Source organism: Manis pentadactyla, chromosome 10, assembly GCF_030020395.1.
Source record: "Manis pentadactyla isolate mManPen7 chromosome 10, mManPen7.hap1, whole genome shotgun sequence".
Taxonomy (NCBI): Eukaryota; Metazoa; Chordata; class Mammalia; order Pholidota; family Manidae; genus Manis; species Manis pentadactyla.
Window position 1 is genome coordinate 77,043,529 of NC_080028.1, and position 12,703 is coordinate 77,056,231.

The 12,703-nt window shown below is 47.1% G+C and overlaps 1 protein-coding gene and 1 non-coding gene across 4 annotated transcripts in view; one reads left to right on the forward strand and one right to left on the reverse strand.

Moving 5' to 3' along the window:
- Window positions 1–2,283: 2,283 nt before the first annotated feature.
- Window positions 2,284–2,365, reverse strand: TRNAL-UAG (transfer RNA leucine (anticodon UAG)). Its single transcript has one exon. It is a non-coding gene; the product is annotated as a tRNA-Leu (tRNA).
- A 7,951-nt stretch (window positions 2,366–10,316) lies between these two features.
- Window positions 10,317–12,703, forward strand: part of EEF2K (eukaryotic elongation factor 2 kinase) — a 66,625-nt gene continuing 64,238 nt past the window's right edge. Inside the window, exon 1 of one of the 3 annotated variants that reach the window (XM_057487017.1) lies at window positions 10,317–10,950. The gene's annotated coding sequence lies outside the window, so the exon portion shown is untranslated. The remainder of the gene's footprint in view (window positions 10,951–12,703) is intronic. The other 2 variants (XM_036917010.2, XM_036917011.2) reach the window with 2 other exon arrangements.

The following is a 12,703-nucleotide window of genomic DNA, read 5'->3' on the forward strand; positions in this document are numbered from 1 at the left end:
CTCCATCCCTTCCCTGAGGCTTTGAAAGTAGAATGTTTAAACACTGGGCATGGGGTGTAGCGTGGGTCGCTATGCCAAGATAGCTTCCTTCCTCTCAAGTGTCTTCACCTGATGGAAAAGTACATGGCACCCCCACCAAACAGACTGAGTCTGCATGAAGATTTTAGAGGTTTCCCAGATAACCAGCCTTTCATGATGTTCTGAGAGATCAAGTAGGAGGAGGTCCTAGCTTATTTGGAGACATTGAGCAGAAGCATCATGGATGCAGAAAACTGTTGTTGCTATGGGCAGCCAATCAGAATGAACCATCAAGGTTAATTCATAAGCTTTCCATTGTGAGTACTGAAGTGATTCCCTTTTGTAGACCCATTGCCAGGTTTCTGAAACATCCTCCAATTTATCTGATCTCATTAAAAATATCTTCCCTTGTCTCCCCATTTCCCCTCCTGCTCCTTTCACTCTCCCCTCCTGAAAATCAAATTTCAGGATGTATCATCCTCACTTATGTTTCCATTTCTTCTCTTCAACTCATTCCAGAATGGCTTACTGGTCATCAATGACCTTGTTCATAAATCATAAATCCAATAGATATTTTTTACTCTTTATGTTGCCATGCCTCTTAGCAGCATTCAACATAGTTGACTATTCCCTCCTTGCAATATTCTTCTCAGCCTTCATGACACACCTGTTTTCTACCTATGTCTCTGGCCAGTCCTTCACTGTCTCTTCACTGGCTTCTCTTCCATTGCCCTCCCTTAAGATGATGTTCCTCAGGATTCTGTCTTGGTCCCTCTACTCCCTCTATGTACTCTCCCTGGGCAAGTTTATCCATTCCCATGGCCTCAGTCTCCAGTGCCTCTCAAATCTGTATTGTCTGCTCAGAGTGTTCTCTTAATCTCCAGACTTCAATGTCCAACCTCCTGTTAAACCCAATGTCCTGCATCTCAAATTCAGTGTGAACCAAACTGAATCATCTTTTTCACAAATGTCCTTTTCATCCTGCGTTCCCTTCTAGGGTACTACCAGCCATCTAGTGGCTCAAGCCCAAAACCTGGGCATCCCTTTTGATATGTTCCTCTTCTTCACATCTTCGTCAGTGAGCTCTGTCAGACCCACTGCTCTGTCCCCATGTTACAAGCTACTCTCCTTTCTCCTAGACAATTACAGTAGACTTTGAACAGAACCTCCTGTTCCTGCTGCCAGAGGAGACTTTCTAAATCGAAAATTGGAAATGTCACCCTCCTGCTTAAAACCTTTCAATGGTTTCCCATTGCCCTCAGGATCAAGTTCAAAGCCTTAATTTGGCATTCATGGCCCTCCTTGCCTAACACTTCAGCTTATTTCTTGCCATTCCTCCACTGCTCTCTGTCCAGCTACATTGAATTGCCTTCAAAGCATCTCAGACTCACCAGGCTCTCATTTGCTTCTAGGATTTTGCACATGCTGTTCCCTCTTCCTGGAACTTCCCTCACCCACTTTAACTTGGCTAAAGTCCCAGCTAAATGTCACTTCCTCCACTGACCCTGGGCCACTTCAGCATGCTGCACATTCTTCACAGGTGTGATTAATGAAAGTACTTGGATGTAAACTGATTGTAAAGACGTGTTCACCCTGTAGCCTCAAGAGGAACTTAGTTCCTGAAGCATACATAGTAGGCCCTTCATAAATAGTTATTGAATGACTAAATATATGAAGAGCCCCTAAACCAAGCCCAAAAACCAAGTAGGAACTGGGACCTCAAGATTGATACCCTCATGTGGGGCAGCCCTCAGATACCTGAACCCGTCCAGAGGGTCACCTGGCACTGTTCCTACCAATAGAGGGGGGAAGGGGCGGGGAGGAAGTGGGGAGGCCCTCTGAGAGACACTCCACGCACCCTACAGGGACCCGTCTTAATTCAAATCACAGTTAAAAATCACCGCCACCTAACCTTTGTTCTTGGAAGGTAGAGGCCCACTCCCTGTGGCCACAGGCCTTGCAGAGTCAAATTAAAGATGTACTTAACCTGCTGGGAACTTTTTTAGGTATCTCAGATGCTTTCCCCTAGTAATAGGAAGACATTTTTGTTTTCATTGTTTAGGTACTGAGACTGGCGTGTTACTAGGTTAGGGAATGAGAGGGCCTGCGCTGGAGTTCTTTATTCCTGCCCTCTGCATTCCATTAAAAATAATAATGATGATGGTAAGCTTCAGAAAGGATAAAAAGAGAAGAGGGATTGGGAGGCGGCAGGCGTAGGAGATTGGAGACAGGAAAAGACCAACTAAAAGTTAACGACCAACGGTATGGCAGCGGTGGGATTCGAACCCACGCCATCGAAATGACTGGAGCCTAAATCCAGCGCCTTAGACCACTCGGCCACGCTACCTGCCGCCTCTCATTCGTTACACTCAGTCTTTATTAGTTTAATGACGCAGCACTTCACGCTCTGCCAACGATTGCTCAGGCTTCACAAATATGTGCATGCCCAATAGTAGCCGGGAGAGTCTAAGGCTTTAACCACGTTTTAAGCCCTGGCTTCGTTCCAGGCCTGGGAGCCACAGTGCTTTTGCGATCCACAGTAGCAACTACACTAGGAACACAGCAATAAAAAGGAAAAGAGAGTTCCTCAGTGTTGAACAGTATTCAGTCTTCACGTCCGTGTGCACTTTTTCCGAGAGTGTGGTATACTACTTACGGCCACCTGGGGGCGGTGTGCGCTGCCATCGCCTCCTGCCCTCGCGGAGGGCCAACCCGCCGGAGGCCCCGGTTTGCAGGGCTTGAAGCCGGCCGGGTTCCCGACCTGGGGATTCTCCACCCCTACCTCTGGTCATCTCTACAACCCTGGGTGGCCCCCTGGTCTGGCCCCTGCTTCCGTGAGGTAAGGATCGGAAAAATTACTGAACATTGTTACAGATTATTTGCATGCCCGGGCTTCCGCAATCGTAACAATCACCTGCGTTTTAAAGAGGGAATAACTGATACTCAGAGAGGCTAAGTAACTTGTCTCAGCTCCCCCAGGCAGAGCCTCCGTTCCCCACCTTCCAAGACCCAGTGCTCTTTTGTGTAGACTAGTTCAGTATGTTTTTAAAAATGCAATAAATACATAGCAATCCTCCACTTCCCGTCAACCAGAATAAATTGTTAACATTTTGCATATTTGCTTCAAATAATTTTTCATTTAAAAAAGGGGGGGCAGTATAGATAAAATTCAGGTCCCCTTTGACGTCCCCAAAGTCTATACCCGCTCCATCTTCCTCAGGAGTCTCAGATTCTTTCAGTCCACTTTTTTCTAATTTTATGTGCTCATAGGCTTATCCATATACTTGCATGTTTAAGGAAAACAACAAATAAAAATACCACATAGTAAACATAAGCAGTGAGTGAGCTGAGCAGAATAATGGCTCCTGTCCCAAGATGTCCACATCCAAATCCACAGAACGTATGCCATTTTATGTGACAAACGGGATTTTGCTGGTGTGATTAAATTAAGGATCTTGAGATGGGGAGATTATTCTGGATTATCCAGGTGGGTCAAATGTAATCACAGGGTCCTTAGAGAGGCAGGAATTAGAGGAGGAGGTGAAGACAAACAGAAGTACAGTGATGCAACCAGAAGCCAAGGACTGCAAGCAGCCTCTAGAAGCTGGAAAAGATAAGGAAACTGATTCTCCCCTAGAGCCTCTGAAAAGGAACACAGGGTGCCTGACACCTTGATTTTAGGACTTCTGACCTCTAGAACTGTAAGACAACTGTGGTGGTTTCAGCCACTAGATGTGGTAATTTGTTACAGCAGTAACAGGAAACTAATGCAGTGGGTTAACCTGTGGGTTTGGGAATCACACAGACTGAGCACTCCTTAGTTGTGTTATAGCAGGTAGATGGCTAGACATGAGCAGGGATGGGGTTAGGGACTTTGGCCAGTGTTTACATTCAGCTAGATGTTTGTTTACATTCTAAATATTCCGTGTATTCTTGCAGGATGTTGCGAGGGAGGGTATAGATAGCAGACCTGCCAAAACTGGCTGGTTCCAACATGCAGGAGAAATGGACCCTGACCTCACTTCTAAATACATTAAACACTCATTAACATACTAAAAATCACACCCTTTGGCACCAGGACAGTTGTGAGGCAGACCAACTAAGGACAAAAAGAGGGCATCCCCCTATTTCCTGGAAATACCCTCCCTATTCTGAGAAAACTCACCTATCCCGATGAATATGCCCCTCCCTGCTTAAGCTCCATTTGTAAAACCAGGCCACCTGAATCCCACCCTGCTGCTCACCTCCCAAGCAGGCCCACACTCTCTCCATGAGTGTGTACTTTTGTTTTATTAAACTACACTTTGCTTGTACCTGCTCAACCTGCTCATGAATTCTTTCTCAATCACAAGTCAAGAGCCCTCTCCCGGTTGAGGTCTCACCAGCAGCAGGGAGACCTCCCCAGTTTGGATCTCTGGACAACTGTGTGATTTAGGAAAGATATTTCTCCTGGGGCCCAAGTTGGTCATCCCTGTAATGAGGTAATAACAGTACCCACTTCATAGGATTTGCTTTGAGAATTAAATTAATTCATTCTGCAAATACTTCTTGAGCACCTGCAACATGCCAGGCAGTGTTCTGGGCACTTGTCTACATCAGAGAATGAAGCAGACAAAGATTAAATGTGGTGATGTGTGTCATGCACTTAAACGGATCCCTGGCACTTAGCCAGAGGGGTGATGGTAGTGCCTCTAGGGACCCAATCTCTTCACTCCCTCCCAGTACCTCAGTGTGCTACCCACGGCAGTTCTTACAAGGGCACTGATCACTTAGTGGTGTTATTCCAAATACATCTCCCCAGCTCCCTGCCTCAAACAGGTATTTATGAGTCTTCCCCCATCATATGGGCCCTGCCAAAACGTCAAGTCCAAGAGAGGATAGGTGATGATGTCTTGTTCACCTAATGCGATATCCCCAGGACCTGGAACAGTACTGACAGCAAGAGTATTCCTTGAACAAATGGCTTTGCATCCTGGGTTAAGGCCACTGTGTCTTGCTATGTGGATTTAGACAAAGAGGCAAATGCTCCTGGCTGGAGCTGCCCAACATGAGAGCTCACAGGACTTTTCTCTAGACAGCACCAGACTGCGGGCTGCTCTTCTGGAACATCAACCCCTGTGGCGGCAAGAAGGAAGCAGAGAACTCTTTGGGTAATCCCCTAAAATGACTCAAAGCATTCTTAAGTACTTGGACCATTTGCTAACAGCAACCCTCTCCCATCCCAACTCTCTCCCATAGAAGTCAACGTTAATTATTAACTCAAGTGAACATTAACCCTGCACCTGCTAGGCCTGATCAGGCAAAAAGCAGGTCTTCCAGGAGCAGGAAAGCTGTTTTCAGAGCTGCTCAGAAATCTCATGCCAGAGGTGGTTCTCCCACAGAATAAAAATCCAGTAGAGAAGCAAGGCCATAAGCTCATCTGCTGCAGTGGAGCCTCTGCCCTCCAGCCTCTCTCTGCTAACCTGTCATGCTGACTTTGCTTCTCTAGTGATTCATGCCTTCGAGGGTGATGTGGGCTGGGGCAGCAGAGATGCAAAGACAGCCTCAGCCAGGCAAGAGTGGGGAGGCCACAAGACCAAAGCCACTGGACTGTGTTTTGTTTTGGGGTGTGATTTGGTTTTTGGTTTTTTGGGTTTTTTTGGTTTTTAAGTGACATTCAAAACCATCTTTTGCAAAAGTAATACATGTTCCTTGTTGAAACGAGCAAGAAAGAAAAGTACTGATAAGAAAATGAAATCACCTTGAATTTTTGCACCCAGTTAAGCTTTGTTAAATTTGTTAAGCTGTGGTAAAGGAAGATGGTTTTGTCATTTTAAATTTGAAATGCGATGTAATGCATGCTCATTGTAAATTTGTTTCAAATGTCAATCACATGTATAAAGTTAAAAGGAAATTCTCTTCCTCACCTCTGCCCTCCTTCCCAACCACATCCCACATGTTAGAAGTACTAGGTTAACTAGCTTCATTTTTTATGTCCAGGAGGCCTGGGACCTTCTGAGCCAAAGAGGACTTTAATGCTTCTGCTTAAAAGCATCCCACTGTGGTTCCCAAGGGCTGAGGGAGTGTGGAGGATGAACAGGCCAGACACAGCAGATTTTTAGGGCCGTGAAACTACTATGATGCTATAATGGTAGATACATGTTATACATACAGCACCAAGAGTGAACCCTGATATAAACTATGACTTTGGGTGATAACTGTGTCAGTGTCAGGTCATCAGTTATTTAACAAATGTTCCTCTCTGGTGGGGGCATTCATAAAGGGGGAGGCTGGGGGGCCAGGAGCATATAGGAACTCTCTCTACCTTCTGCTCAATTTTTCTGTGACCCTAAAACTGCTCTACAACCCTTGTTGACATGGCTTCCTGTGGACAGGGACTCTGAGCAGTTAACACTTCAGACCCATTTCCCTCCTATGGCTTGTGTGGCTCTCCAGCCTCTCCAGCTGGAATACTATTCCCAGTGGTCTTCTGCTGCCACACCCTGAAGCATTTTGAGATGGCAACTCCGTAAGTACTTCTTCTGGGGTAAAACTTTATTGTGATATAATTCACATACCATACAATGTGCCTATTTAAAGTGTATAATTCAGTTTTTTTTTTAGAATATTCAGAGTTGTGCAACCATCAGCATGATCAATTTTAGAACATTTTCATCACCCCAGAAAAGAAGCCCTGTACCCATAAGTAGTCACTCCCCTATCCCCAAACTCATACCCAGCTCCAGGCAACCACTAGTCTAACTTCTGTCTCTCTGGATTTCTCTATTTTGGACATTTCATATTAATGGAATTATATAATATGTCGCCTTTTGTGTCTAGCTCCTTTCACTTAGCGCAATGTTTTTAAGGTTCATCCATGTTGTAACATGTATCAGTGCTTCATTCATATTTATTGCCAAATAATATTCCATTATATGGATAGACCACATTTTAATTATCCATTCATCGGTTGATGGACATTTGAGTTGTTTTTATCTTTGGTCATTATGATTAATGCTGCTATAAACTTCTGTGTATAAGTCTTTGTGTAGACATGTATTTTCATTTCTCTTGGGTATGTACCTGGAATTGTTGGGTTATAAGGTAATTCCATGTTTAAATTTTTGAGTAATTGCCAAACTTGTTTTCCATTTTTTGTTCCTGCTAGCAGTGCGTGGGGGTCCAATTTCTCCACATTGTCCACACTTGTTATTATCTGACTTTTTAACTGGAGCCAGCATAGTGGCTTCAATTTGCATTTTTCTAACGACTAATGATGTAGCATATCCTTTCATGTGTTTATTGGACATTTGTATATCTTTGGAGAACTGTCTATTCAGATCTTTTGCCATTTAAAAATTGGGTTGTTTATCTTTTTATTACTGAGTTGTAAGAGTTCTTTATATATTCTAGCCTCAGATCCCTTATCGAATATATGATATGTGAATATTTTCTTCCATTCTGAGTTGTCTTTCCAATTTCTTGATGATGTTTTTTGCATCCTGTGGGCTACTGAGTCCCATGGATTACTCTGGTGGAAGGAAAGGGGGAAGACCACAAATCCTTATGGGAAGGGAGTGGGATTTTTTTCTAGTAGAGGTGGGGATTTTATCCCTCAGCGCTTGAAGAGGAGATGTTTGTCCATATGAGAGAAGGAAAGGCAGACTTCAGGACAGGGGAGCAAGGCTTGGAACAAGTGTGCTAATGAAGGGTCCCCTGTGAAGGGTTTATTTTTCTTCTTGGTTACTGTAACATCAAGGGTACAGTTTATTGTTTTTCTTCCTATATCTAATTCTCTTTTGTTACCCCAAACTCTTCAATAAAGTCTGAACATCTTTGCGTGATGGTTAAAGGAGCAAAGCAAAAGGACCAAGCAAAAACCAAGAATGATCTGATCCACATTTCTTTGCTGAAGCCACCCAGGGCAGCTGTCGTCTAAAGCTTTGGGAAGATGCCTACTTCTTCAGAGCTCAACTCAAGTATTTGTCATTTTTTCAGAGAAGCCTTCCTATGTTCACCTTTATAATATCTTTGCCTTTTTTGCTCCTCAATCATAGCACCCTGTGCAGTTTGTAATGGTATAGAATAATGACTATTTGAGAAATTTCTGTTTTCCCTTTTCCTACCCCATTGGATAGCTCCCTGAAGGCAGGCCTCCCCTCCAACTCCTAGCATAATACTTGGCATACAATAGGAGCTTAATAAATATTTGCCATAAGAGTGAATGCCCAGAAACCCTAAGCTTACATCCTACCAGCTCAACACTCCCTGGAAAAGGTAGATTCCCTATTTTATGGTTGCTGTAGAAGACCCAGATTAATAGTTCATTGGCCTGGCTTGAGTCACATGGTCATCTCAGAACCAATCAATAGAGCTAAAGAGATGGAATATACTGATTGGCCAGGTCTGGTCATGTGTCCACTTTTTCGCGCCTGGGGCATGGGGAGACCTCTTATCTTGAACTGAGAATAGGCTGAGCTGGTTCCCTGAGCACAAATCAAGATGTCCCTGCCAAGAAGGGGAGCTTCTGCTGCACAGACAAAATTACAGAGGCTCAGAGAAGTTAAGAAAATTTGCCCAAGGCTAGGGAGCTACAAGTAGTTAAGTGGTGAGGTCTTCTTTTTTTTTTTTTTTCATGTCTGGCTTTGGACTTGGACAGACCAACTCAGACCCTTTGTTCCTGCCTGACTTTCCACTGTCAGAATTTCAGGTGAAATTTTGTCTTTTGCCAAGAGCCAGAGGAGTTTTCTCCAAGTGACTGACTAAAAGAGCTAACACTTGAAACCAAAATAATATCTTCTAGATCTTATATTTTCCAAAACTTGTAGTACACAGGCTGAAGGGTAAAACATTCCATGATGGGATTCAGGACTACTTTTTTTTCATTTCCCCCCATTACCTTATGAGATGCTGCCCATATTTCACCCCCCTCCCCAAGCCTCATAAACTTGAACCTGCTCCCTTTAGTAGCTATAGCAGCTGGTGAGCTAAAGGCCTCCCAAGGTCTCGTATCCCAAGGGAATCAGAATTTTCAGGGGCCTCAATAATGGAAGAGTCAAGAATTAGGGACAGGACACTCAAGAAGCCAGTGTATACCCAGACCCGGGTCGAATCCTGGCTCTACCACTTTTTAACTGTAACCTTGGGAAAGTTACTTAACCTGCCTTGGTCTCCCTGTGTGTGAAGTGGGGAAAACAAGAAGATTGTGATGAGAATTCAGAGCGAATGCCCATAAAGCATGTATCACAGTGCCTGGCACAAAGTGAATGGCCTGTAAATGTCTGCTATTACAACCCCAAACGGGCGTGAAAGCAGGTATCACAGATGACAGGTGGCTCTTGACCACAGAAACATTCACAACCTAGTGTGAGGAGGGAAAAATAGCAGTAAGATAGGAGTCCACTCTTGTTCAGAAAAATGTAAATATACCCACAGGCACACCCAGATGTCCGTGTCTTTCTGTTTCTGGATGGCCTGTACCTGTTGGTCTCTATATTTGCCTGGAGCTCACCTGGACAAAACTCAGCACTCCCAGCTCCATGGGAGACTGGTCACTCACACCATACCAGCCCAAGAAGGCTTCCACAGGAGAATTCTGGGACAAAGGGTGGGGGTCAGATTGCACACCCACAGCAAACTTTTTAAACATTACCCACTCGACCTTGCCATCCTGGATCCCTCACCCCTACCCCTCCAAATGCCTGGCAGTTTCTGCCTGTCCCTCCCTCACTCTCACCTGTGGTCTCCCTCCCTCAGAGTGCTTCAGCAGACCCCAAACCCGCAGGAGCCCTGAAATATAGATGCCCTTTTGTCAAGAGGAGCCACCTTGGACATCTTTTGGACAAGTCTATCTCATAGCCTCAGTTTTATGATCTTTAAAACAGAGCTAATGAAACCCACTTCAGAGGGTTGTTGTGAAGATGAAATGAGATAAATCAACATCACCGTTATTTTTTTCTAAAATAATTGTGAGATTTCTATAATTTTACTAGAAAAGTAGTGGAAGGATATAAAATCAACATGTTCACAGTCATTATCATTAGTTTTACCTTTTTCTTATACCTTTCCATATTTATTCCTTCATTACACAGGTATTTATTAAGCATTTGCTATGTTCCAGGCCTTGTGCTAGGAGTTCAGAATCCAGCAATGCACAAGACAGGTTAAGTAACGCCTAGAGGCGATCTTAAATAATTACACAAATAATTGGAATTGTCTTAAGGGCCTAAGTTTTTACAAAGCAGAAATCACACACACACACACAAAAGCCAAGCAATTTTGGATAAATATATTTTAAGGTTACGCATGGAGACTCATACAAACAATGAGATCGATTACTAGTAATTTTGGAAAGGACTCCAATACCGGAACTAGGCAGGCAGTAGACGAGAATGGAAGGTGGAGTGGCAGAGGAAGGAGTTAGCAGCCCCTTCTCGAATTACCCACTGGGAGGGCGCCCCGTTGGCGGGTAGGCGCTAGCTAGGCCTGCCACGCGTTGGATCCCACGCCAGTGTTGGCTGGCTAGGACGCCGCGGACTCAGCTCCAGCGTTCGCGCTGGAGCCCAGACCTGCGTGGCAGCTGCAGGAGCAGAGACGGCCACCGCGGGGCGGCTACGTGAGCGCCCGCCCTGCCGCAGCCCCGCCCCCGCCGCCGGCTCCAGCCCAGCCCAGCTCTGCTCCGTTCCGTCCCGGACCCAACGCCTGCACGCCCTGCGCTGCCGCTGCTCCAGCTCGCTGACGGGCTCCAGCTCTCGCGCCCCTGGCACGCGCCCCAACGCCCCGGGATCGTTCCAGCGGCTCCGCGCGCCCCCCGCGCTCTGCTTGCCGCTCCCCGGGACCCTCGGGGGGCCCGCCCGCTCTGCACCCTGGAGCACCAGGCCGTGAGCCTCTGCCAACTTCTCTGGATCCTCGCGGCCGTGGGAGGCGGCTGCAACGCTTGTCCGCCCGAGGGAGGTAGGTGCGGGCCTCGGTTGGCCAGCTGGCGGGGCCCGGATCGGGCGCTGCAGGCCTGCGCGCCCCGGTGCAGCCGGCGCCCCGCGTGCGCTGGGTCTGGGGCTTGGAAGTGGGGCCGGAGGCAGCGCGGAAAGTGTGGGAGACGCTTCTTCGCTGGTTTAAACTCTTCGGGGCTCAATGGTGGTTTCTGTGAAATGGGGAAGTCGTGTAGATTAACGGCAGTGTCGGTCAGGAAAACACTTGGCACGCAGTGGACTGGGAGAGGCAGTTTGGGGGCCTCCGCCTGGGGCGCCTCGGGGGCCCGCAGAGAGTGGGGGCGGCATTGCCTGATTGTCCCCTGCAGGGCCTGGAGCCGCACCCCCACTCCGGGCCCCTAAACAAGAGGCCCGAATTCTCGGAACCTCGAGGACAATGTAGACACGCCCTTGCTTCATTGTCGGCTGCGGGAGTCGGGGTGTTGGCAGGCTCGGTTGACAAGTGCGCCAAGGGGCCGGTATTAATGTGCGGCGCGGGGGCGGGGGCGTCCGGGGTAAGTCCCGGCCCAGATCTTCCTGTACCCGCGTAGGGAGTTGCAGGAAACCAGCCCAGCTGCGCCCCTGTGACAGGCTGCACCTGAGGCGGCCGCTACTTCAGCCTTGTGGGGATGCTCTCTGGGAACGTGACTTCTGGGTCCTAGGCCCTGGGCGCTGCCTGCTTTGGGGGCCTCTCAACCAGAAAATTGAGCAACATAACGCACCCCTGTTATTTTACAGAGGAGGAAACCGAGGCCCAGGGTGGTCTAACAGCAGACGCTAATAAGCAATATGCGCTGGTGTGGGGATACAGATTAAGCAGGTGGACACTGATGACGCCCACGGTGTGGAGAGTGTGTGTGTGGTGCTATCAAGGAAGGCTTCCTGGAGGTGGTGATGTTTGTGCTGAGCTGGAGAGGATGCCTGTGGAAGGACGTAGGATTTCGAGGTGTCTTCCTTCTCGGTGGCCTCCAAAGCACCTTGCATTCATTCCTTTGTGCATGTTTTTATTAAGTACAGTAAAGTTTCTTGGTGAGGTGCAAGTCTAACGTGGTTGGGATTGCCATCCTCCCTCTTCCTGGTTCCCTCTCAGAGAGAGGGGGTGAGCTGGGGTCCCGAGTTCTTAACTTCAGGGGGTCGGAGAGGCAGGAAGTCAGGGCTTAATTTTCACTCAAAATGGTCTTAGTTTAAATATGATCAATTGTGCACATTCTATGATTTACAATTTTTTTCTTTTGTGCTTTTTGTGACCAAACACTGCCTTCTGGCTGATTAAAGATCCATCATTGATTTGTTTTTTAAATATTTTAAATGTATTATGTGGTCACCAATACCCACATTCTCTTTTTCCCCCATGGGGTGTCACCTGGGGGAATTCCCAGGCTCTTACAGTTTGGTGGGCCACATGACTGAGTCTTGGCTGATGGAATGGAAGCAGAAATTGTATGTGCCTGTCTCAAGCCTGGACCCTAAAAATCTTCCCCTCTTGCCCATTTACCAGCCAAGTGGGGAGGGCAGTGGGGGCCTAGAGGAGGGCAGAGTCGCAAGCCGGAAGGAGCCTATGCCTCTGAGAGGCGATGGAGCGGCTCTCCTTTCCCCCTCCCCTGGCGGTGCCAGGCTGCCCACTGAAGAGAATGGGGCTCTCGTAAGCTCTTTGGAAGGTCTGTGGGTGTAAAAGGGGACTTGTTGGTTGTGGCCTTCCCCTGTGGGTGATCTGGTTGGGCTGTTCCCCTAGGGAAGGG